At 40.7% G+C, this 24,051-nt stretch overlaps 1 long non-coding RNA gene across 6 annotated transcripts in view; it reads left to right on the top strand.

Moving 5' to 3' along the window:
- The window catches only part of LOC116586003, a 164,784-nt gene that overhangs the window by 135,318 nt on the left and 5,415 nt on the right, over positions 1–24,051 (top strand). Inside the window, exon 1 of one of the 6 annotated variants that reach the window (XR_004283845.1) lies at positions 9,372–9,405. The exons of 2 other annotated variants lie outside the window; for them this stretch is intronic. This is a non-coding gene — a long non-coding RNA (uncharacterized LOC116586003). Of the gene's footprint in view, positions 1–9,371; positions 9,419–13,728; positions 14,220–24,051 lie in introns of those variants that run through there. 3 more of the 6 variants (XR_004283839.1, XR_004283842.1, XR_004283840.1) reach the window with 3 other exon arrangements.

Genomic DNA, 24,051 nt, shown 5'->3' with positions numbered 1-24,051 from the left:
GCGCTCCGAGCTCTCCGAGCCTGCGACCAGTTCAAGGTAACACCGAGCTGTGAGCTTACTGTCGGCTCTGTCTCTGTAGCCGGCTTTCCCGTTCCAATACCCGCAAGGTCTGCGACACTCAGACACCCCTGATCCTTCTGTGACCCTGCGGGACCTGAGGCCACGCTGAACCCGCGTGGGCTTCGCCCCGGTTTAGCCTCTGGAGCGATGTCCCTCAGTGGAACAGACTTTTAAAAGTCCTGATTTTGTGCTCCGTTGCTCCGCCGCTTGCCGGGAGCCGGCCCCTCCCCCCGGGGTCTATCTTCCCGTCGCTTTGGATTCACTTCTCCGCCGGTCCTACCTTTCAGAAAGTGGTTGTTTTTCTGTTTCCAGAATTGCTGTTCTTCTTCTCTTCGATCAGCCGATGGATTTTCAGGTGTTTGCAATCTTTAGATAAGCTATCTAGCTGATCTCCGGCTAGCTGAAGCAGTCTCAGCCTGCTGCTTCTCCGCCATCTTGACTCCTCCCCCCCAAACTTGAATTTTTAAATAAAAACCACTTCTTTTTTTTTCTTTTTTCTTTTTTTTCCCATTTATTTATTTTCAGCATAACAGTATCATTATTTTTTCACCACACCCAGTGCTCCATGCAGTTGGTGCCTTCTATAATACCCACCACCTGGTACCTCGACCTCCCACCCCCCCACCACTTCAAACCCCTCAGATTTGTTTTCAGAGTCCATAGTCTCTCATGATTCACCTCCCCTTCCAATTTACCCCAACCCCCTTCTCTCTAACTCCCCATGTCCTCCATGCTTTTTGTTATGCTCCACAAATAAGTGAAACCATATAATTGACTCTCTCTGCTTGACTTATTTCACTCAGCATAATCTCTTCCAGTCCCGTCCATGTTGCTACAAAAGTTGGGTATTCGTCCTTTCTGATGGAGGCATAATACTCCATAGTGTATATGGACCACATCTTCCTTATCCATTCATCCATTGAAGGGCATCTTGTTTCTTTCCACAGTTTGGTGACCATGGCATTGATGCTATAAACATTGGGGTACAGATGGCCTCTCTTTTCACTACATCTGTATCTTTGGGGTAAATACCCAGGAGTGCAATGGCAGGGTCATAGGGAAGTTCTATTTTTAATTTCTTGAGGAATCTTCACACTGTTCTCCAAAGAGGCTGCACCAACTTGCATTCTCACCAACAGTGGAAGAGGGTTCCCCTTTCTCCACATCCTCTCCAACACATGTTGTTTCATGTCTTGCTAATTTGGACCATTCTAACTGGTGTAAGGTGATATCTCAATGTAGTTTTAATTTGAATCTCCCTGATGGCTAGTGATGATGAACATTTTTTCATGTGTCTGATAGCCATTTGTATGTCTTTATTGGAGAAGTGTCTGTCCATATCTTCTGCCCATTTTTTTAAAATTTTTTATTTATTCCTTTGACAGAGACAGATCAGAAGTAGGCAGAGAGTAAGGCAGAGAGAGGAGGAAGCAGGCTCCCTGCAGAGCAGACAGCCCGATGGGGGACTCAATCCCAGGACCCTGAGATCATGACCTGAGCCGAAGGCAGATGCCTTAACCCACTGAGCCACCCAGGCGCCCCTGCCCATTTTTTGATATGATTGTCTGTTTTGTGTGTGTTGAGTTTGAGGAGTTCATTATAGATCCTGGATATCAACCTTTTGTCTGTAATGTCATTTGCAAATATCTTCTCCCATTCCGTGGGTTGCCTCTTTGTTTTGTTGACTGTTTCCTTTGCTGTGCAGAAGCTTTTGATTTTGATGAAGTCCCAAAAGTTCATCTTCGCTTTTGTTTCCTTTGCCTTTGGAGACATATCTTGAAAGAAGTTGCTGTGGCTGATATTGAAGAGATTACTGCCTATATTCTCCTTTAGGATTCTGAGGGATTCCTGTCTCACATTGAGGTCTTTTATCCATTTTGAGTTTATCTTTCTGTACGGAGTAAGAGAATGGTCAAGTTTCATTCTTCTATATATAGCTGCCCAGTTTTCCCAGCACCATTTATTGAAGAGACTGTCTTTTTCCACTGTATATTTTTTCCTGTTTTGTCGAAGATTATTTGACTATAAAGTTGAGGGTCCATATCTGGGCTCTTTACTCTGTTCCACTGGTCTATGTGTCTGTTTTTATGCCAGTACCATGCTGTCTTGGTGATCCCAGCTTTGTAGTAAAGCTTGAAATCAGGTAACATGATGCCCCCATTTTATTTTTTTTTTCAACATTTCCTTAGCGATTTGGGGTCTCTTGTGATTCCATATCAATTTTAGGATTATTTGCTCCAGCTCTTTGAAGAATACTGGTGGAATTTTGATCAGAATAGCATTAAAAGTATAGATTGCTCTAGACAGTATAGACATTTTAACAATGTTTATTCTTCTGATCCAAGAGCATGGAATGGTCTTCCATCTTTTTGTGTCTTCTTCAATTTCTTTCATGAGTGTTCTGTAGTTCCTTGAGTACAGATCATTTACCTCTTTGGTTAGGTTTATTCCCAGGTATCTTATGATTCTTGGTGCTATAGTCAATGGAATCGATTCTCTAATTTCCCTTTCTGTATTTTCATTGTTAGTGTATAAGAAAGCCACTGATTTCTATACATTGACTTTGTATCCTGCCACGTTGCTGAATTCCTGTATGAGTTCTAGTAGTTTGGGGGTGGAGTCTTTTGGGTTTTCCATATAAAGAATCATGTCATCTGCAAAGAGAGAGAGTTTGACTTCTTCATTACCAATTTGGATATCTTTTGTTTCCCTTTGTTGTCTGATTGCTGTTGCTAGGACTTCTAATACTATGTTGAACAAGAGTGGTGAGAGTGGCCATCCTTGTCGTGTTTCTGATCTCAACGGGAAGGCTGTGAGCTTTTTCCCATTGAGGATGATATTTGCTGTGGGTCTTTCATAGATAGATATGATGAAGTTCAGGAATGTTACCTCTATCCCTATACTTTGAAGCGTTTTAATCAGGAACGGATGCTGGATTTTGTCAAATGCTTTTTCTGCATCAATTGAGAGGACCATGTGGTTCTTCTCTCTTCTCTTATTAATTTGTTCTATTACATTGATTGATTTGTGAATGTTGAACCATCCTTGTAGCCCAGGGATGAATCCTACCTGGTCATGGTGGATAATCTTTTTAATGTGCTGTTGGATCCTGTTTCCTAGGATCTTGTTGAGAATCTTAGCATCCATATTCATTAGTGATATTGGTCTAAAATTCTCCTTTTTGGTAGGGTCTTTGCCTGCTTTGGGGATCAGGGTAATGCTGGCTTTATAGAAAGAGTCAGGAAGTTTTCCTTCTGCTTCAATTTTTTGAAACAGCTTCAGGAGAGTAGGTGTTATTTCTTCTTTGAAAGTTTGGTAGAACTCTCCGGGGAATCCATCAGGTCCTGGGCTCTTGTTTTTTGGGAGGTTTTTGATCACCGCTTCAATCTTGTTACTAGATATTGGTCTATTCAATTTTGAATAGACCTGATTCAATTTTGGGAGTTTATAGTTTTCCAGGAATGCATCCATTTCATCTAGGTTGCTTAGCTTATTGGCATATAACTGTTGATAATAACTTCTGATGATTGTTTCTACTTCCTTGGTGTTCCTTGTGATCTCTCCCTTTTCATTCATAATTTTATGTATTTGAGCTTTCTGTCTTTTCTTTTGGATTAGTGTCACCAATGGTTTATCGATCTTATTGATTCTTTCAAAAAACCAGCTTCTAGTTTCATTGATACGTTCTACTATATCTCTGGTTTCTACCTCATTGATCTCAGCTCTAATCTTGATTATTTCCCTTCTTATGTGTGGAGTTGGTTTAAAACCACTTCTTAACACTCATCTTTTCCTTTTGAAATTGCTCAGCTTGTGCACCTTAGTAGTTTGGTGTCTATATGTTCATACATGTACCCTTTATGTTTTGGTAGAAGTATATCTCAGCATCATTTTTTTAAACGATTTTATTTATTTATTTGACAGACAGAGAACACAAGTAGGCAAAGAGGCAGGCATAGAGAGAGGGGGAAGCAGGCTCCCTACTGAGCAGAGAGCTTGATGAGGGGCTCGATCCCAGGACCCTGGGAGCATGACCTGAGCTGAAGGCAGAGGCTTTAACCTACTGAGCCACCCAGGTGCCCCTCAGCATCATTTTAGATGACAAATTGCTCCATTACTCTTCACAGTATGTGCAATCCTGAATATAACATGTGCGTGTGTGTGTATTTTTGTGTGCATACTTCTGCAAACTATTCTTATATGAACTTGCATTATCACTTATGATTAACATCTAAATGGGGAATGATATCTTTTCCTACTATAATGGAGGCAGTTAGGGAAGCAAAGTTACCTCTGCATATTTGAAATTATCTAATTCATAGCATTCTCAGCACAGCATGTGCCTTATGTGATTGCTAGAAATATTTTAAAATGGCATTCTTGAAAGTGATGAATCACTTCGACAGCGGGTGTTCTGAAAGCCTTGAGAGGACTATTGTGCTATGAGGTGTGATTTTTGCAGATATGAATGATCAGTTAGCATCTGTCTTTTGTCATATCCAACGGTTTTGATTTAGGGCCAACCACGGGCAAGAGCCCGGTCAGGGAGACAGATGCTCTGAAAGGATTTAGTTCTCCATCATAACATCTTCTGAAATACTGATGGGTCGCAGAACTGGCCTGACAAATTCTTAGTTCAAAAAAGAAATTGGGGGCGCCTGGGTGGCTCAGTGGTTTAAAGCCTCTGCCTTCAGCTCATGTCCTGATCTCAGGGTCCTGGGGTCAAGCCCCGCATTGGGCTCTCTGCTCAGTGGGGAGCCTGCTTCCCTCTCTCTCTCCCTCTCTCTGCCAACCTCTCTGCCTACTTGTGATCTCTGTCTAATAAATAAATAAAATCTTAAAAAAAAATTGGCAGTAGGGATCCGATGTGATTCTGACGATCTGATACCATTAGTTATGTCTCACGAAAGAGCCGAAAATGTAACAGCCCAATATGGAATGTATAGAAAAGATCCTTCCATTAACTGTGAAGGGCCAGAAGTGGTGACTCATTATTGGATTTGAAATTCAATCCTTGATGATGACTATAGAAAAACAATATAAGTAATTTGGAGGAGGATTTGAGTAAAACTTTCTACCTTGAGAAATAACAATTGAATGACAGCTATCTGAATGGCAAGTATAGATGGTATAACCCATTTTTGATTGATGCTTTTGTTTTTCCCTCTTTTATTAAAAAAAAAAAACTGAGGCAATGGTAGATCTGGATCAAATCAACTTTTCCAGGTCTTTCATATTTTCTGTCTGTTTCCATCCATACTTTAATCCCCTTCCGCTGAACCAGAAAAGTATTTTTGCCAAACTGAAATGGAAATTATTCTTCATCAGCTTGGATTTATGATTCAAACTGGAGCTTACTAAGACTTTACTGGAGGATTTCATAATCTCATTTCCAAACAATCTAAGGGCCTTTAGCAAGTGTTTGATAATTAAGAATTCCACTAGATGGCAATTGTAAGTAGTGAATTAAGTTCAGATTCATTTTTTACAGCATGGGAAATGGCCCACGTCAGGAGACATAACTTACTCTATTTGGAGTAAAACATTATATTTAAATGTACTTAGTGGAGCCTTCAGTCCAGGAATTAATGAGATACCATATTGATACAGAATATTTGAATAAATTACTACAAACGAGAAATAGATGCTGATTAAACAGAACCAAGACCTAAGGGATATATTTTCAAAAGAGTTTCAACACACTATATGAAAGGCATCTCTGCCATCACCCAGAGGATCCCTTGTCATGGGATCTGATCCCATGTCTAATAAATAAATATCATTTATATATATAATATGTATTATTTATATATAAAAAATATATATTTCAGCCACATAATATATAAATAATATAATATACTATTTATATATATTATATAAATAAATTTATATAAATTTATACATAAATATATAAATACATATATAAATTTATATGTATAATATATAAATTTATATAAATTTTATAACTTTTATAAATAAATATATATTTATATAAATAGCATATTATAATATATTATTTATATATATTATGTGGCTGATCCACACCCTCTAGTTCAGCCCCTTTCCCTTGAGTGTGAGCTGGACTTACAGACTTCCTCATGAAAAGAACATAGGGCACTCAGCTGAGTGCAGGACTCTTCGTTTCCACTGAGGTCATGATCTCAGGGTCCTGAGATCAAGTCATGCATCAGGCTCCATACCCACAGCAGTGTGCAGAGTCTGTATTCTCCCTCTGTTCTTCCCTTGGGTTCTGTCTTACTCGCACAAATAAATCTTAAAAAAAAAAATAAAAGAATATAGTAAGCAGTATGGGATTCACTACCAAGACTGTGTGAGAAAAGGCTATGGCTTCCATTTTGGACATTCTTTTCTTCTTTCTTGGATCACTTACTCTGTGCAGAAACAAGTCGCTGTGTTGTGAGGCAGAGGTGCAGGGAGGGACACGTGCACTGGGATGTGAGTGTCCTGAGACCTGCCAACAGCCTCAGGAACCACACTGAAAGGGCATCTTCCCAATCCAGTCTTGTGGTAAGAACATGGCCCTAGGCAACAGCTTGACTATAATTTCATCAAAGACCCTGAGCCAGAGGCACCAAGCTAAGCTGCACCTGCAGTCCACAGAAATTGGAAGGTAATAAATGTTCATCGCTTTCAGCCACTCATTTTGCTACATAGCCATGGATAGCCAATGGACCATGTTGATTAATTCCTTAAATAATATTAGCTTATTAAACTGTCACTCCTTTATTTTAACGGACATAATTTGCGAATGCTTTCTTACCAGAGATGACATGAATTGCAAAATGCAGATATTCTACCTAGCATTTGAATTCTTTTTATGTTACATGTTACATTACGTGTTACTATGTTACATGTTTTTTAGGGAGCGATTATGTTTAAAAACAAATAGGAACATCTCATACTTGTTAAAGTAAATTTGATTCCTAAATTTTGGGCATACTTACATCCAGGTGAAGGGGAAAAATGTAGAAATAGAAATTATAAAGTGATATTAAATCCATTAATTATAAAATAATGAGACTATTGTATCTATCAGACCATCTTTGTAGAACTCTCTTAAATTAATCTGGTGTAGCTATTTATCACATATAGTAGAATAGGCTATTTATACTCAGAACATGATTTTTCTGGCTCTTCCTCATAACTTGCCTCACTGGATCCATGCCTATTATTTCTAAGGGTAAATGAATAAGTAAATTAAATAGAAATGTATTTCCTAGTACGTTCTACAAGAGGCTTCGGTGACAGATAAATGAGTATTTTACATGAGAAAATTCTATTTTAATTATAGGAATCAAAAATTTGTAGTATTTCTAAATGTGTATCCGTATACCTAATGGAAACTTAATAGGTATGTCAGCATTAATGTTGACAAATTGATTATGATAATTTCCACGGGTGATCTCCAAGTACTTTTTCAGAGTAGCATTCCCGTTTCTGGTGTAGTTCCTAAATAGGGCAACAACTGTTATGTTTACAAAAAATACACACTAATTTTTGACATCTATCAGTAAAAGATCCCAGTGACTTGTGCCTGTGCTCTCAACCTTTCAACTTCCAGAGCCAATCCAAGCCTTCCATCATAATGATAGTTTCACTGGATCCAACAGCCATCCCACCCCTAACAGACCATTGCTCTGTTTTTCCAGGGGCTTGCCAGCACTCTCTGGTTAGATCCCCACTTGTAAAAATGAAGCAGATGCTTGTTTGAAATGGGGGTCAAAATGTAAATCACAGAACTTAAACAAAACCTTTGCCTGTGGAAAAGGCAGGCTAATTTGGAATGAAGAGTAGACAAAGCAAATGTGCTTGGTGCTCTGGTTGAAGTCCTCTCAGATCTATCTATTTTGTAGACCGGTCTGGTAGTCAGTAGTCTAGCAGCTGCCCATGGCTGTCTGAAAACTGGCTCAGCTCTTGCTGCTACTTGGTCATGATCATAAAGTGAACCTTAGCTCCCAAGTACACTTTAAAGAACTCTGTCATCCACTGGCTTTCTTGCTTTCTTTCTCTCTCTCTTTCTTTCTTTTTCTTTTTCTGTTTCTGTTTCTTTTTTTTTTTTTTTTTTTTTTTCTGCAATGTGTTCTGTGTATTGGGCAAAACTTCACACTGACAGTCCAGGGCAATCATGTGTTTTTAATTTGCAACAAAGCACTGAAATGTCAGGCTTAATGAGAAAGAAAAGCACCATGCAGAGTGTGAGTCCTTCAACTCCTTTGGAAAAACATTTTCCTACGCAGACTGATCGGCTTTCACTGTGACACCTATTGTACTGCAGGAACATGGAAAACTCAGGGACGAGTTCCTTCTATCCTAAGGCACTGCATGCACTGTGGAAAGGTCAGAGGAAGTAGTCTTACAAGAACCAGCTAAATAACTGATTAAATTTCGTGATATAACATGAAACAAAATGTATTTGTCAGAATATTCTGCATCTAATCATCGCTTTCTTCCAAGGCTATTAACGGCCTTTATTACCTCCCTGATGGAACAGTGGACGGTGAGGTGCTGAAAGCCATAGGTATGGGGCAGGTCACAGAAGAGGACTATGGCACTGTCGCCCTAACAACATTGTCTAAAACTTGTCAACATTTGTTGTTCTATTAAGACACAAGTTTGAATTGTGTGCCTACGGTGCAAGTTGTGGAAAATGAGTCCCCCAGCTTTTTTTTTTGTCTGGGGGCCTTGCCTGGTTTTAATACTGAAAGTTCAAGAAAATTTCAGCAGTCCTTACTAGAATTCAGTATTGCTTTGGAGTGCTATAGTATTTGCTAATTTGAGGAATTTGAGGAAGGACAGAGTTCCTTAGTTTCATAGTATCAGTTTCATAGTATCAGAAGCTTACTGCTTACTGGCAAGTATAGTTCAGGCTGCCAGAAATCCTCTGAGATCAGTATCTAATTTATATAAATTCTAGGGATAGATTAGGCTTTATGGCTGGTTTAGGGGATTCTCTCCAATTAGAGAACTACTTATAAACTGGCCAGAGATAAGGCTGTTTTCTTGATTGAAGATCTATGAAGAGTAAACTTTCATAACTTTCTGGATACCCTATTCTCTAAGAGTTGCTCTCTGAAGGGAGTAAAGTGGACGGAGTGGTTAGTGGTCCCAACTTTAAGTTTACAGAAAAGGTAAAGTTTATTTATTTTTTTAAAAGATTTTATTTTTTTGTTTGACAAACAGAGATTATAAGTAGGCAGAGAGGCAGCCGAGTGGACGGGAAGCAGGACCCCGCTGAGCAGAGAACCCAATGCCGGGCTCGATCCCAGGACCCTGGAATCATGACCCAAGCCGAAGGCAGAGGCTTTAACCCACTGAGCTACCCAGGTACCCCGAAAAAGTAAAGTTTTAATGGTCCTGTTTTGTACCTGAGAATCTACTTAGATAAGTACATTTTCTGGCATTGTTATGGGCTTAAAATCATGTTCAATTCTGTTGTCTGTAGATATTAAGTGGAAACAATTTTCCCTTCAAATATTTTCAAAACATGTTTTTTTCAAGCTGACTTTTCATGGTTTCCTGGGAGGTAGCAACAGTGGGTATTTGTAGAAGTTATGCCATAATTGTTAGAGAGAGTGTGTTTTCTGAAAATTAAATATAAGCACAAGGTCATTTTGGGAATCTTATCACTGCACTGTTTGGCAGTGATCAAAGAAAATACTGACAGACCTCTCTACTTGATGTATATCTATAGACATCTATGGTTCACTTTTTAGTTTAGATTTATAGAAGTCAAATATAGTAATGAACTAACAATAAAAAGAAAGAAGAGAGTTCAATTATACTTAGCAGGACATCAAATAAATTGGAGATTATGTGTGAAAATGGCAGATCACAAGTGGAAAATAGGACTGTACATCTTGGCCAAGAGTTGTTAATAGCAAAATCACAATCTTGCTCCTGAAAGGGTAGATCATTTATTGTCAAGTCCTCAAGTTTGTTGGCTAAGAACTTCATTTTATGTGAGTGTTGATGGTGCAATATTGTCTCACACTTTTTTTTTTCCCTCCACAAAACCTTGCAAACTATTTCTCCCTGGCATGGGGAAAATGTCTATATTAAAGTGGGAAAAATTAAGACACCCATGAAGGCTCTCGCTCTGTAGCAAGACAAGCTGAACCAAAATGTATTATCACTTAATGGTCATAGGTAATGAGTTTTAAATGGTTTCTTAACTCAGCCATTCCTTAAAAGTTAAAAGGAACTTTATGGGAGACATTACCTTCCCCGAAAGAATAGCGTATATCTACTAGCTTATCTCACTGGACTCCACGCTTCTGATCTGTGCCCGGTACTGCAAGATACATGTTTCTGGAAGCTCGGGGGCCATTGAAAGCGAAGGGTGAGGCCTGCTCTGTTATTTCCAGTTAATGGCCCTTAGGGAGGTATATCGTCTCTGTCCATGTGGATCCCCTTCCCTCTGTGACAACTCAGTTATAGTAAGTATGCATAGCATCGACCGAGAGCAGAAACATAAATCAAATTGACATAAGTCCAATTCAGAATCATAAATCAATTTGACAAAAGTTGAATTAAAAAAATATATGAGCTGTGTGAGATTGACTGTGATCTTTTGAAGCTGTTTAAATAGAAAGATTTGGGCATGGTGTATCATTTTGGGAAATTTTTAGGGACAGTTGAAATATATGTCAGAAGCTTACCTGCGTCTCTAAAAGACTTAACTACCATTAAAATAACTTCTCTCTAGCATTTTTCTTTTTAAGATTGCTCATGGTAGTGATTACAGTGACTTATTCTTACATGTGCCCTCAGGGATGTAGTCAGTATTGTTAAAGAAAAATTGTACTCACCTTATTTTTAAAAATTTTGGTCACTTTACAGTGTGTCCTTAGTTTGTAGATATTCTATTATTTGTTCAAGTTATATTTTGGCCCTCATATATAGCTATTGTCCAGGCAGAGAAGATAACCTTTCAAATTTAAGGTTTTACTACTTCAAATCTTTTTTTACTCCCTGGATAAATCACTGTGCCTCCAGAACCACTCCAGTGGCCAAAACCATGTTCTTACATTAGGGGATATAATTTTAGACTGCTATTAAAGGACAGTTCCAAGAACATTGTCCTTCTATAAATGATTAAATATTGTGTTACTTTTGATTTTTTTAGCTCGTTAAGTCATTTCTTAGAAGCCCGTGATGTATCTGGGCTTAGTAGTGTTTTGTTCCTCTGGCATATGCTAACTTATTACTTGGAAGATTACTGATACCTGACTACCCTCAATAATTCAGTCTCACTCTTTATTTCTGAAGTAGGGAAAATCTCGTATTCCTTATTTGTGTGTTATGTACCTCAGTGTACTTATAAGGCACATTAGCAATATTCTGTGAAACATTTTCCGTTACTTCTAGTTCTCCAGAATTGTAGAGGATATGAAGATGGAGAAAGGGTGAGTTCTTGGGGATAAATATTTACGGGTATTTCAGGAAGGTGGAGGTCTTCTCATCTGGCTGCTGTTTTGGCTTCCCTTGTAAACCCACTCTCCAGTAGCTGCTTATGTCCTGTCTGCATGAAGATGATCATGCCATCCCCATTTATTCTTTTTGTTTCTTCTCAAGGTGAAAGCCATGTTCGCGAATAGGTGTGTAATAGTAGAAAGTAGGCTGAAACAAATGTGAGAAGACTCATGCCCATAATGGCTGTGAAATTCTGGACAAGAGACTTAGCCCTTGGCAAACACAGTTTTGTCATGGAAGGTGGTGGTTGAAATACTGAACACTAAAACTCTGTGATTCCATGACTTTCATTGGAGAACAAGGAAGCACCAGCTACCCCTGTATCTCTCCCTTTTTAGGTCCTGGTTTTCTTCAGAATTTTCTGCTGTTCTCATTTACGTTTCCTTACCTCAGCTAAGGGAACAGTTCAGTCAGAGGGGTGGGCAGCAGTGGCCCACCCTCACCTCCTCCACCTGCCCAGAAGTTCACCTACAGGAGGGATGCCAGCAGCACCCCTGGTCTGTGCTAGAGGCATTTCTGGGTCCTGGCAGTGTGCTGTTGCCACACGTGACACAGACCAACAGTGCTGGGGAACTGTTAGCTCCCCAGGGGCAATGCCTCACTGATGAAGGATGGGAGTTCGTGAAAACACCAGAGCTTCCTTACTTACGCACAGGAGACAACTCTGAGGGGGGTTTCTGTCCTGTCTCTCCACGCTGAAGGGGGGTAAGTGGCAGTTACCCACAGAGCAAAACTAACTTCATTACTTATCTTTCTTTCTCCACCTTACATCCCCATTTCCTCATGGCGCTTTCTGCAATAACTTCCAGAAGAACTGGTCGCATGTGTGTCCTCATTTCAGACTCTGCGTTTGGGAAGAACACTTGTTTTGTCTCTATTCTCCTCCTCTGTTCTTCTGAGACAGTGCTCCTGGTTTGCATTTTAGAGTCGTCACATTCTCTTGTCAGGCAGAACCTGCTTTTTTCCCCCTAAGTATGTGAGCATTGGGTTTGTGTTACTTATAAAAGTAGCTTCTGTTCAAGAGACAGTACTGTGGTCCATGCTTCTTGTTTCTGCTAGAAATGCCCTTCCCTTCTTCTGCCCTTTCTCCATGTCCCTGCTCAACCTTGCTCCTGTCCCTCCCACAAAGCAAGATACCAGGGAACAAGCTCCTCCTTCTGGTCGCATCTGAAAGAGGAGTAGTCTTTCTACATACTTCAAAGATGACCCCTCCCCCCAGCTCCACTGGCCCCCATTGCACCTTGGACTTCTGTTATGATATTAATTACATGTATAACTTCTTCCTGACTGTTTCCCTTCCCAATGGCACACACTGCATGTTGCTTTCAGGGTTTGCAAGTCTTAGGGGACAATGGAGCAAGCATGGGGCCCTGGAGCCTCACAGCCACCCAACTCCTCTGAAGCCTCCCTGGATGGTTGTCCCTGCTTCCTAGCTCCCTGATTTTCTGGCATCCTGGCCCCTCCAGCCTCCTTTTCCCCACTCCCCACCCCGTAACCTCTGCCAGCCTTTCCCCAACAGGAGCGTGGTCACGGGTGCAGGGAAGCTCAGGGTGGATGTGTGCCCTTACAGTATCTAGAACCTGTTAGAACAGTTCCCACCCCGGACTAGCAGCACTTACCCAGTGGTCCATCTGCTGGTTGCTGAAACTGGCTTGGTGCCCACCCCTCGTGGAGGTTTGAGTGCCTCTCAGGACAAAGGTTTAAATATCCTCGGGGGTGGCCCATCTGTCCTGGTGGAACAGCCCACCGAGCAGTGAGACACGGAACTTGACTTCTCCAGACCCTGTGCCCTCTGAGACATCGTTCCTGTGTCTGCCGCAGGCTCAGTGAGCACGTGTGCAGGCTCAGTGAGCATGGGTGCAGTCTCCGTTGCTCGACGGTCTCAGGCTTGTGCCACCTGTGAGGTCCACCCTCGTGCCACAGTCCTTACATCCCAGAGCGCTCCCTAGGCTGGCTTTGTCCCTAAGGATAGGTTCTTTCTTTCACATTCCAGATTTTCTGAGTCCAGCTTGTATGTCTCTCCCTTGGTGGGCTTGTGGTACCCTTTGGGCGGGAATCGCAGTAATGTGAATTGTAATCCTGGTGATTCCACCCATAAGTTAAGTCTTTGGATATTTATTTGCCTTTGAAATGAGCATTGCATAATAAAAGATGAAGAGTTAAAAAGAAAAGAAAAAAATGTTCAAAATTTAAAATGTAAATTGGGCTCTTCTGAAAATGCCATGGAACAACAAAAGCAAACAGATACAGACTGTAACAGGAAGGAGGAGGCATTTTATGTATATGTACCAGCACTTCTTTCCTGCTTTCTGCACAAGGGGCCCCACATTTTCATTTGGCACTGGGTCCCCAAATGATGTAGCTCTCTGCACAACGAGGTCTCAGACCCGACCAGGTGCTACACATTTATCTCCTGGCTGGCTTCGCACAGAGAGCCTACAAATTGAACTAATTGCCTTCTCTAAAGAAACAACTCAGGTAAAAAATGAGGTGCTGGTTGTTATTTTTCTGTACAACAAATTGCCTTAAAGCTTAATAACTTAAAACAGTAACACTTCTTTTTGGCTTTTTTGGCTCTGAGGGCTGCCTGCATTCAACTCGCCTATTACTGCTCAGGCTCTGTTATGTCGCTGTCAGAGCCTGGTGAAGGCTCCCTCAAGCATCTGGTGAGGACGCTGGACGCTGGTGAGGACTGCTGGGAGACCAATGGGACCGTCTTCTAGAACAATTCTATATGGCTTCTGCATATTGCCAGAATTCCTCAGACCATGGGAGTTGGGATGCTGGAGAGAAAGAGAGAGAGAGAGAAGTAGAAACGCTATTGTCTTTTCTGGGCTGACCCAGAGTGTCCTTCTCTCCTTATAGTATTGGTTTGAAGTATTGACATCAGAAACCCATAGAATAATATACAGGTCTTAGGACTCACCAGCTGGGCCAGGGAGATCGTCCAGGTAGACAGGAAAACACTGATTGCACGGTTGGTGCTGCTGGTGCTATTGAGTAGTGAGAGTTACTCCTCTGTTGGAACGTTCCTTTTCTGGTATTAAATATAGTTAGGAGATACCTTCATTTTCGGCTCTTCAAAACATGATTTGGAATATCTGACTCAAAGTCCTGGCTTTGTCCTACTGTTAGCCTTTGCTCGAGTCATGTAAGTTCCCACAGCAGCTGTTTCCACCCATGTTTGCTGTGCGAATTAATAATAGAACGCATGTAAAATCATCTCTTAAACCATTTAGGATATGTGAATGTGAGTTAATAGGAAAAAAAATACAGTTTCACTGGAAAACTTGGTGGCAATTGCAATTAGTTCTGTAGATTTGGGTTTTGTTTTTACTAAGAACCATTGATGTCTTGTAGAGAATAATCTCCTCCTGCCTTCCCCCTCTGGCTTGGCCCTTACCCACTTATTTGGTTGGTTGTTTCTTGCCAAGGATAACAGATGATATCCCTTTCTCTCCTCATTTACTATTTTCATAATTTTCCCCATCATATACCTTTCACCTTAGCACTGTGAGCTTTTCGACATTTGGGGTTTGAGGAGCATGGGAAGAAATTGGAAATGGGAGAAGCCACAGAGGTAATGATTTTATCCCAGGGGTGCCTGGGTGGCTTAGTTGATTAAGTGTCCGCCTTTGGCTCAGATCATGATCTCAGAATCCTGGGATCAGCCCGCATCAGGCACCCTGCTCAGCGGGGAGCCTGCTTCTCCCACTCTTTCTGCCCCTCCCCCAACATATGCGGGCACTCTCTCTCTAATAAATAAAATCTAAGAAAAAAAATGATTTTATCCTAAAAAATGCAGCATAACAAGGAATCCCAGTCCAACCTAGAAAACTCCCAACACCACCTGCTAATATAAATCTCTCGTTTCATTGATCTTGACCCTGTAGTCTTCATTGTCCCCCATAAAATGGGCACTTATCACCTCGTATTCAGTTTTCATATACTTCTTACACGTGTCTTATCCTCTCGTTCAGCAGACACACAGTCCCAGCTTTGCAGGTTTTTGTGTCCCCTAACAGTGCATGATAACATGTTCTAGAGTTTTATGTACTATTGGAGTTCAATAAATTCTCCCGGTACACTGATTTATACTAATAGTTTCATTATTGTGTGTCCCATAGTCTCTCATTGTTTCTCACTGAAAGCCATTTACAATGCACAGTCTTTGTTGTTGCTGTCGTTGCCACTTGTGTCTTTACTTTTTCTTGTCCACTAACTCCTTTTCTTTGGTCCATGAATACAGCTATGTAAGGAGCCAGTATTTCCAAGGAAAGATGGAAGTAAACATAAGAGAATTTACTGTAAGGTTGAATAACAACTGTTTGCAGAGTACCTCCTGTACTTGAGGCATGGTACTAGACCTGTACCAACATCATTTGTCTCACTGGAGCTCTGTTTTTGTGGCCTAGCTGAAAAAAACTGCCTACGGAATTTGTTCTGAGACCGTGGTGTTATAACTCTACATGTTGGAATGAAATTTCTGTTTACTCCCTAGTGCTTTTAACATGCACTTTCATTGCAATGTGGTTATTTTTTTTTTTCCAGCAGATTGTGTCCTCTGTGAAAACCAGAGCGATATTCAACTAAATTATAATTCCCAAAGTGGCTAATATAGTGCAGTTCCCTACACACATGCTCAATTACCATTAAAAAGAATAGTTTAGACAGTGCCTTGGCAGTATTTTAAGACTGTGATTCTCAATTCCTTTTTGTTTTTTTTTTTCTTAAAGATTTTTTATTTTATATTATTTTATAAGATAATTTTAAAATTTGAGGGACAGAGAGAAAGCCTTTATATGTGAGTTGGGGGAGGGGCTTTGGGAGAGAGAGAGAATCCTCAAGCTGACTCCCTCAGACTGCAGAGCCCAACAGGAGGCTCGATCCCAGGACCCTGAGATCATAACCTAAGCCAAAGTCAGGAAGCAGCTGCTTAACCAAATGAGCCACCCAGGTTCCCCTTAACGGTTTTATTTTTAAGCAGCCTTTACACACAATGTGGGGCTCAAACTCACAACCCCAAGATCAAGAGTTGTATGGTCGACTGACTGAGCCAACCAGGAGCCACCACCCCCACTCTGCCTTTTTTTCCCCCCTAATCTCTACTTTTAATTTACAAGTGTGTCTCTGAATGGAAGTCAAATTGGGAAAATCATTTCTTCCATTTTATATCTAATTTATTTTTATTTTATGCAAGTGCCTCCTCTTTAGATGAATTTCATGTCTTTGTTAATTTTTATGCATTTGAAATGAAATTCAGCATTAACCTTTTCTTCAGCCTTTATTTAGTTTTTGGCTTTTTTTCTTTGGTGACTTTTACACTTTGTACTATGTGATATTTCTTGTTCTCTTCACTAAGTCGACAGTTTCTAAAATAAAGAACAAAAATACATTTAGCATAAGCTATGTATTATAAAAAAGTATTTAAAAAAAAAAAGTACTGCCCAAGTGTATGAAAAAATTTCCCTGGTAGAACAGTTCTGCTCCATTGTTTTCAGAAAAGAAGAGTGGGCTTTGCCTTTTTGTATTTTGATTTTTGTGATATTGGAACAAGTTCCTCAAATAACCCGAGAATTGTGTTTCTTTGAAGACAGAACAGTATCATTTCTTTAGAAGAGTGAGTGAGGAACACAAAATTGCTATACCCCAGGATTCTCCCAATTTAGCATGTGACAGAAGCACCTACAGACTTCAGTAAAACACATTGCTGTTCCCACTTCCAGAATTTCAGATTCAACAGGTCAGGGATGGGGCCTGAGAATTTGCATCTCTAACAAACACTCAGGAGATGCTGATGCTGCCCTTCAGAGAACACACTTTAAAACCAAGACCAAATGCTGTATGCTTTCTCTGAAAGTCACTTTAAAAAAAAAAAAAGATTTTATTTATTATAGAGAGGGCGAGAGAGAGAGAGAGCATGAGCTGGGAGATGGGGGATATGGGCAGAGGGAGAGGGACAAGCAGACTCCCTTCAGGGAGCCCGACGCAGAGCTCCATCTCAGGACCCCGGAACATGACCTGAGCCAAAGGTGACCTGAGTCAAAGGCAGAAGCTTAACTGACTGAGCCACCCAGGTGTCTCCACAGAAAATCACTTGTAAGACTCAATGCATTAAAAACTGTTGGACCCCAAATAACTTCAAAAAGAAAAATACTGGCAACCTAAAATCTAGTATTACATGAATGTAATCTCTAACAGTTTGAGATGAATTATTATTATTTTTTACCTGTAGAACTTTGTATGTATATGCAGACCAAAAAAAAAAAAAAAAAAGGAAAACTCATCTGAACAACAGTACCTACTTAGTTTTGCATTTCTTTTTTAAAGATTTTATTTATTTATTCGACAGACAGAGATCACAAGTAGGCAGAGAAGCAGGCAGAGAGAGAGGAAGGGAAGCAGGCTTCCTGCTGAGCAGAGAGCCCTATGCGGGGCTTGATCCCAGGACCCTGGGATCATGACCTGAGCCGAAGGCAGAGGCTTAACCCACTGAGCCACCCAGGCGCCCCTAGTTTTGTATTTTTTGATACTGCCTTGAGTATTGTACATTTAAAACTACTTTGAATGTGTTCATTAATTTATTTCAAGAATATTCACTCGACGCACGTTATATGTCAGTATCATAGGAGAGATGCACTAGTGTTCTGCACAGATAGAGTTCACATGCATATTTCCACACTAACGCACCTGCTATAGCTTTATTGATTCCCACAGCCATCTGCAAGCAGGGCAGGCTCAACATGAGGGTTCTGATTAAGATGCCCTTATTCCCTTGTCATTAAAATTCATCCCTAATATAAAATACTGAATTTGAATATTCAAGGAAACAAAACTTTTCACAAACTTTGTCCAATTCTGAAAACCGATAAACAGATGGAGTATGAAATTAAAGCCAGGAAGTTGGCTGACTTCTTTTCTAGAGGTGGCTGTGTTTTGTCTCTTCTCAGAGCAGTTCATGTGGAGTCGCTAATTATTCCTAGCCATTTACTGTCTACATTTAGATACATAACACTTATGTAACATTTCCTGTGTGCTTAGCACTTTGCTAACATTTAAACTGTTGTAGGCACTTGGTATATATTAATTCTCTGTAATAATCTATGAGATAGGTACTTTGAAACACCTATTTTGTGCATAGGTATGTAAGGGATTGCCCCAGAGATGTTAAAAAAAAAAATACAGCAGATAAATGAGGTACCTGGGATCAGATTTCAGCAGTATGGCTCCAAAACCTATACTCTTCACCACTCAGCACTGACCTATGTGATGTCGAATATTACGTGTTAACATTAGTTTGCTTTTTAATAAGTAAATACCTTCCTCTTCCAATTAAGTATATGGTCTTTGGGGGCAATTTTTAGATACAACACCTTTTGTGTTTTCTAAGATGTCAAGCACAATACTTTACATGTAATTGGTATTTTTAAAAAATATTTATTTATTTGATCGCGAGAGATCACAAGTAGGCAGAGAGGCAGGCGGCGGGGGGCGGGGGGGCGGGGGGGAAGCTGGCTTCTGCTGAGCAGAGAGCCTGATGTGGGGCTCGATGCGGGGTTTGATCCCAGGACCTGAGATCATGACCTGAGCCGAAGGCAGAGGCTTTAACCCACTGAGCCACCCAGGCACCCCCCCAAATCTAACAAGTTTATACAGAGGTCTCAAATTGGTTAAGTCATGAATACAGTGCAGATGTTCTAATAACATACTGCTCTCCCAAGTCTGTGTCCTTGGAAATGGCTCCCACTGTGGGAAGGGTGGGCAAAATATACATGTCAAGGACAGGAGAGCAGTGAGGACTCTCTGATTCCCTGGGCCAGCAAGCAGGTCAACCAGTGGTCATGTCCTCCCCATAATCACCCTTCCCCCTATCGAACTCTGGGTTCTATGGGGTATAAATGCAATTTCAACTCTGATTTGAAGCTTCTTTTTACCCATGTAATAATCTATTTTCTTTCGTTTTTAAGACAGTCCTTTCTGAGGTAGCATGGACATAGTTTAAAAGTAAGTTTCAGCTTTTTCCGAGAAAATGTCTTCTCTTTAGCAAACAAACATAACGCCTAATCGTCAGTAATCCTAGATTTCCAGACTTCTCAATAGGAGGTACAGGAGACTTTTCATGTCGTTCTTTCGAGATGACATCCAGATGTCTACGTGGAAGTAGATTAGTCTTGTCTATGGGTTTGCCTTTGCTGTGTAACAAGCCAGTGTGATGAACAGAGTGGCTTAAAAAACCATCTTTTTGTTTAGTTTGTCAGTTTGTGCCAGGCTGTTTTTTAAGGTCGGACTTGGCTGAACAGGGCTGGGCTTTCTAATTCCTCAGCTGTCGCAGGGCAGCTCACGTGGGGCCAGGCTGATTCTCCATAACTTAGTTCATGTTTGATTGCTGTCTCACTCTCAGATGGGGTATAAATGCAATTAAGCCACATGTCGCTCATCAACCAGTAGGCTAATCTCGGCGTATTCACATGGCAGCAGTGGCAGAAGGCCCAGAAACAGCAAGTAGGTAAGCACCTATAACAGTTTTGTTAATGTCTCGTTTACAAGACAAATTACGCGACCAACCTAGATTCAAAGGGTGGGAAAGTGGAAAGCCTTTGAACGAAACAGGGATAATTGCGTTTTAATAAACTACTGTAGTTTGTCCTTTGATCCCAATTAATTCACTCTCCTCTCACCTTCAGAATCCCTGTACCTCCTCCCCAAAAGTGTCATTTAATTCCAGTTTTAGGCTAGAGGTCCAGGATCTCATGATTTAAATAAGATCTGAATGTTACTCCTTAGATGTGTTCCTCTTGCAGTCGTGAACCAAAGAAAACAGTGAATAAAAACACACATTATCTGTGCCTCACCTACAAAGGGAGAAAAGGATAGGATAATTATAAGTGACTTTTCCATTCAAAAAAGGGAAGAACAGGAGGCAGGTAGCAGGTGCTGACTTCTGCAATTCTGGAATCCCTCGGGGCAGACGCTTAGTTCTTCTGCCTCTGGCGCCGGGGAATGTGTCCTGGTTAGGACCCCGTTCCCTATAGAAGTGGATTCCCAGTACAAAATTCTTAACTTTTCCTTGGCAGTAGTTTCTTGGTCACTGTTTTCTATGGATCTTGACTCCAACCTTTGGGCTTATGGCTCTATCCTCTGAAATGTTTTTTTCCCTACAAATATGGCCTCCAATTACAACTGAGTAGCATTCTAAGCTTGCTTCCTCCCGTAGTTGAGATACAGAAGATTTTTTTTTCTTTTATTTTAACAATCTTCGTTCCTTTTCCTCTAATCTACTGGTACTTTTACTGATATGTCTTCCATAACACCTGTGGGATTTCCATATACAACATTAGTCTACTCTATTCAACAAAATACAGAATGTCAGTTGTTCTGAGACTGCCTCTCTCTTGACTTAATAGATGCCTTTTGGGGAATTAAACTTTTATGTGACCACACCCTTATTCTTCTCAGAAGATTTTTTTTTTAATCTGTTTTTTTAAAGATTTTATTTATTTATTTGAGAGAGAGAGGCCATGAGAGGAGAGAGGTCAGTGGGAGAAGCAGACTCCCTGCTGAGCAGGGAGCCTGATGTGGGGCTCGATCCCAGGACTCCAGGATCATGACCTGAGCCGAAGGCAGTAGCTTAACCAACTGGGCCACCCAGGCGCCCCATCAGAAGCCTTTTGTATGTTCTGGAGAGGCCATTTCGTACCTCCTTGAATCTTTCAGGACTTTAAAGATTTATTTATTTATTTATTTGACAGACAGAGATCACAAGTAGGCAGAGAGGCAGGCAGAGAGGGAGAAGCAAGCTCGCTGCTGAGCAGAGAGCCCCGTGCGGGGCTCCATGCGGGGCTTAATCCCAGGACCCCGAGATCATGACCTGCACCGAAGGCAGCGGCTTTGACCCACTGAGCCATCCAGGCACCCCTCTTGCAGGATTTTAACAAAGGGTTTTACAGACAGATCCTTGATTTGATCTTTGTTCTTATCTTTTTCTTCACTTTATTTGTTACTAATCTGCTTGGAGGTTTCTCAAAAAGTTAAAAATAGGACCACCATATGATCCAGCAATTGCACTACTAGGTTCATGTACCCAAAGGATATAAAGACGCTGATTTGAAAGGGTCCATGCACCTTGATGTTTATAGCAGCTTTGTCTGTAGTAACCAAACTATGGAAACAGCCCAAGTGTCCGTCAACTGATGAATGGATAAAGAAGATGCCATATATAATGGATTATTACTTGGCCATGAAAAAGAATATAGTCTTGCCATGTGCTATGATGTGGATGGAGCTAGAGTGTATTATGCTAAGTGAAGTAAGTCAGATAAAGACAAATACCATATGACTTCACTCATGTGGAATTTAAGAAACAAAAGAAATGAACATGGTTGGGGGGATTAAAGAAAAAAAGAGGCAAACCAAAAGACAGAATTTAAAATATTTATTTATTTATTTAACAGAGAGAGAGAGATAGAGAGATCACAAGTAGGCAGAGAGGCAGGCAGAGAGAGAGAGGGGGAAGCAGGCTCCCCACTGAGCAGAGAGCCAGACGTGGGGTCTATCCCAGGACCCTGAGACTATGACCTGAGCCAAAGGCAGAGGCTTAACCCACTGAGCCACCCAGGCACCCCCAGAAGACAGAATTTTAACTGTATTGTGCAAACTGAGGGTTGCTGGAGGGGAGGTGGGCGGGGGTTGGGGGTGGATGGCTTAAATGGGTGATAGCCATTAAGGAGAGCATTTGTACTGAAAAGCAATGGTTGTTTTATGTAAGTGATGAATCACTAAATTATACTTCTGAAACAAACAAAAGAAAGAGAAAGAAAGAGAAAAAGAAAGAAGAAAAAGAAAATAATTTGCTAGTTGGAGATACTGGAAATGAGAAGCAATTTGGTTTTCCAACCCAACTTGTCCTACCCCTTTATTTTCCTTTTAAATTCCGTCTGGGGGCACCTGGGTGGCTCAGTGAGTTAAGCCTCTGCCTTTAGCTCAGGTCATGATCTCAGGGTCCTGGGATCAAGTCCCACATCGGGCTGTCTGCTTGGCGGGGAGCCTGCTTCCCCCCTCTCTCTCTCTGCCTATCTCTCTACATACTTGTGCGCGCTCTCTCTCTCTCTCTCTCTGTCAAATAAATAAAAATCTTTAAAAAAAATTGTCTGAAAAAAAAAATCTGTCTGATAACAGTTTATTTTTAGCATCACTCTTTCTTCCCTCACCTTACCCTGGTGCAACATTGGGGTCAGAAGCCATCTTGTCATGTCCACAGCTTATCAGGTAAATTCTTTGTCTTCCGTATTACTACAGGTGACAGTTTTGCCACTTGCTTTTCTCCTATGTAGCACGAGTCAGCCTTTGCAAGTTTCCTCACTGCTTTTCCAGCTTCACTTTACTGCACATTCCTACAGCAAATGCTATATATTTTTAGGTTAGTCAACAGCAGCACACCCCTCCTAGGTATCTTTTTATATATCAGTTAGCTTGTTTGTGTTAAAAAAAAATCCCACAAAACTTAGTGGTTTGAAAAACTAGCCTTCCAAAATTTTTATTTAGTTTCTTTTTCAGTTTATAGTTCGGTGGGTCTGCAATTTGGGCTGGGCTCTATGGTGGCTCTTTTGATCCAGGTGGGCTTGGCTTATATCACTTGGTCTAGTAGCTCATGTATCTGCTGTTAGTTGGCAGGTTGGTTGGGGGCTAGCTTATCCAGGATGGCCTCACACACTTGTCTGGTGATTGGCTAGAGTTACTTGAACAGATGGTATGACTGGGTCACTTGTCTCTTGTTATTTAGCAGGCTTTCCAAGGTTTATTCACATGATGATGGTGGCAGGAGATTCCAGGAGTGGCAAATAGGCAAGTCCCAGTGTGTGAGCAGTTTTCAAATCTTTGCTTGTGCCACAGTTTGCTTATATCCTATTGGCCAAAGCAATTCACAAAGCTCATCCATATTTAGGGCTGGGGAAATAGATGCTTACTTTTCCAATGAAGGATTGTGGCCATTTTAAAAATCTGCCACATCCTGGACATATGCTTTTTTACCACAGTCTACTTTCCACTGTTTAATATTTTCAGCACCCCTGAAATTTGCAAGGGAAATGGGACTTGTGTCATATCTACATCCTTGAGGATGTATTTGGTAGAATAAACTTGAACTGTATTTATTGCAAGTATGAAAAATATATTCTGATTACAAATAACAAAGCAAATATTTACCTGACCTTTTAAGCTTTATATACTATTGGTAATACTTGCATGTCCTGGGTTACTATTGAGTTGTTCTCGTTGATTACTAATCGAAATATTTGCATAAAGCAATATAGGCAAAGTATATACATGACAAATGTTGTAGAAAACACTGTGACTCACTTCATAGCCGGTCAACTTTTCATAAATTTTTATGTGTAAATATCAGTGTTTGAAGTAGATAATGGTATGCTGGCTCATGCAATATCCATTCTATTCCCTTCTGGTGTACTTCCTTAAGTTGTGGAGGCTTAAAAGATAAAACGA

This window comes from Mustela erminea, chromosome 3, assembly GCF_009829155.1.
Source record: "Mustela erminea isolate mMusErm1 chromosome 3, mMusErm1.Pri, whole genome shotgun sequence".
Classification (NCBI taxonomy): Eukaryota; Metazoa; Chordata; class Mammalia; order Carnivora; family Mustelidae; genus Mustela; species Mustela erminea.
Note: the sequence above shows the minus strand (reverse complement) of the source record. Positions and strands in the feature narration are given on the sequence as shown.